Below are 3,108 nucleotides of genomic sequence, written 5' to 3'. Positions count from 1 at the left end.
ACAGTTTAGTTTCACTCCCTATAGGTAACATGCTGATTTCTCCAGTTGTTCATAGTTCAATGTGATGCATCCAGTGTGTGCATAACGAGAGGGGGCTTACTTCCCACATCTTGTGTTTATCTGTGCCTTATGTCCAGCATTCATCAATGGCGAGAGCAAGGGGCGAGGGTGAGACCAATGTGTAAATCTATCCGTGCCCATGCACGGAACTACATCGGCAATTCTCCACTCTGCATTTACAGCCAGTTCTCAGTGCCCCTAAACCCACGCCCTGCCCCTTTGAAATATCTCCATTGTTTTGTGCTGTCTCACTGTACTCTTCTCACCAGGATGAAATACTTCTACTCAACCTCCTCCAGATTTCATCTGACAAAACATTCATTAAGAATCCCTTTGCATAAACATGCACTTCGCAGCTCTCGGTATTTGATTTTCCTGGATGTCTTTCATACGAAAAATCGTTCACAGCAACTTGACTTGAAAAAGAAAATCGATTTTCTTTTCATTATCCCAATGCAACCGACATTGCAATGCAGTTTAGTCAACAGGTTCAAACTATTCTTTGAGATTTTGTAACAGCGTCAATGCATAAAAACTGAACATCGGCGTTCCAGTTTCAACATGACAACTGTAATCAACACAATTAAAAGCCGATGATTACAACGACGAGAGTGGGATTCGAACCCACGCGTGCAGAACATAATGGATTAGCAGTCCATCGCCTTAACCTCTCGGCCACCTCGTCGCAGCTGCGAATGAAGGTATGACCTTATGAATAATTGAATTGTGTAAATTAGTCAGAGCAGCAGCGATTTCTCGTTGGTGTTGGTGAAATGATAAATAACACAGAACGGTTCAAAAACTATTGTCTGACCCCTGGGTTGTGGGGCAAGTGCACTCCCACTATCACACTATGCACACAGTGATCTGAACAAAAATGAGGAAATGAATATGTAACAAGGTCTGTTGAATTCTGTGAAGATTTGAAGTCAACGGAATGAAGAACCCGAGACAGCAGGAGGTTTTCTTTCAATAAAGCGTTGGATAGAGCTCTTAAGGATAGTGGAATCAAGGGTTATGGGGATAAGGCAGGAACAGGATACAGATTGAGCATGTTCAGCCATGATCATAATGAATGGTGGTGCTGGCTCGAAGGGCAGAATGGCCTACTCCTGCACCTGCTGTCTCTTGTCTATTAAATTGTCTGTGAGGAATTATTTTCCAGACTGGAGGAGAGTGCATAGTGCTCAATGTCATTATTCGGAACACCTAACTTCCGCTCAGATGTTTTTGACACGCACTTGTGTACAGAACAGACAATTTCAAAACCCAAAATAAGGCTAAACTGACAATTGAACTCAACAATGCAAAAACCTTGATGTGTATCATTTTCCTGGGTCGTGCGACACCAAGTCACTGTATGATCACAGCAACACAGTGAGAAAGTGTCAGAAGGAAAATGAGTGCAGTGCCAGTGCGCATGCTGGGAGCAGCAGGTGACACACGGGGAAGTGCATTTCCCACAACAGGAACACTTCCCAAACAGCGGACTGTGGTGGAAGAATTCAGAGGGAGTTTATATTTTGAAATTTAATGCCAGAGACACAATGGAGATCTGACATTGAGTCTGTTCAAGATGAAGATTTTAAAATTTCTCCAGATGCAAAACAAAATAAAAAGCTCATGAGTGAGTGAAGGCAAAAGATGAAATTGTACATTTAATCAATCTACCCATCTTTACAATGAGTACCACATTACTTTCCTCACTCGGGGATAGAACCGCTGGTGAAGATGATCATATAATCCCCGTTTACTTGCCATGGAATCAGAGAAACTCGGTTTACCAAACGTTAAGGTAAAACCAGGAATGGAGGTAAGTATTAATGTGTTCCTCCAGTGCTGCAGGTGACCTGTGCACGGTATCTCTGTTCCAGTACAGTGGGCTGTGCTGTGCGGAAGTTTTAATTTTGAGACTCACATGGAGCAACTTCAATTTGTCGTCGTGTTGAGGGGTACGGACAGGAGGTGATATTGAGCAAAGCCATGTTTATGGGAAAATACCCGTGTTTGTGGATTGAGAAACGACCTTTTCTGGATAATGACTCCTTGATCAACAAATATACTGCAAGTATCTAAAACGTGAAGAGACATATGTGGAGAGAGAGCCAAAGGTGAAATTTCAGCAGATGGATAACGTTTCACATGTGCACTGCGTGAAATTCCGGGAAAATAGATGTTGAACTGCTTTCATGTTACACAGTTTGTTGCAAACTCACAAAGGATGTTGCAATAATAAAAAAAAGACATCACACAGGACCGTTTGAAAATTGTATTGAGCTGAATTTTGGTTTGAGCATATTTTATCTTAAATGGCGTGCTGCAGAGAAATACGGAGGGTTAACAATACAAAAGGACAGAGTCTTCTTGGTGGATTTCTTGGGTGGAGTAAAGAATGTACGAAATATACATACCATCATGTGAATGTGGTCAAATCTTTATAGTCTCCAAGTTGCGTCTCCAAGTGACGATTCAGTTCCTACTCATAAGGATATAACTTCTGTCTGCAGATATTTTACGACATCAGCTCCATTTACAGAGTTTCACCTTGAATAATACGCCACACCTTACCAATCCATGAACTTGTTATACTCAGTCTTATTCAGCTGTACGTGTTCATGAAATGTCTTTGTGTCTGAAGTCAACAAATTCGAAATTGTTACGCAACCACACTGACTTTCACTCAATGATAAATTCTCTCCTTGTATGTTTATTAGTGTATCTTTTAAAACACTCTGAACTCAGCTTCTACGTTTTATTTCTGGAAAGTCGTTCACGATTTATATAACTCTCATCTAAACTTTTCTTCGTCATTCACTAATGGTTTTCAAGCTCTAACTAAAATTATTGATTCACTGGAAAGAGGAAATTTCCCCAATTTATTCATTCAAACCTCGCGTTACGTGAAAATCTCATTTGTTTACATCAAACTTGCGTTTTTCTGCTCCAGTATTTCCAAATCTCGTGAATAAACTCCTTCATTTTTTTCTATCCCGTTTGTATCCTTTCTGATATTTTTATGTCTCAGTAAACAACGTCACCTGGCTTTCT

General features: G+C 40.7%; 1 non-coding gene across 1 annotated transcript; it reads right to left on the bottom strand.

The window, feature by feature from the left end:
* Positions 1-663: 663 nt before the first annotated feature.
* trnas-gcu (transfer RNA serine (anticodon GCU)) lies at positions 664-745 on the bottom strand. Its single transcript has one exon. It is a non-coding gene; the product is annotated as a tRNA-Ser (tRNA).
* Between the last annotated feature and the right edge of the window lie 2,363 nt (positions 746-3,108).

Source organism: Chiloscyllium punctatum, chromosome 43, assembly GCF_047496795.1.
Source record: "Chiloscyllium punctatum isolate Juve2018m chromosome 43, sChiPun1.3, whole genome shotgun sequence".
Classification (NCBI taxonomy): Eukaryota; Metazoa; Chordata; class Chondrichthyes; order Orectolobiformes; family Hemiscylliidae; genus Chiloscyllium; species Chiloscyllium punctatum.
The sequence above is the reverse complement of the archived record's forward strand: the minus strand, read 5'-3'. Positions and strand labels throughout refer to the sequence as shown.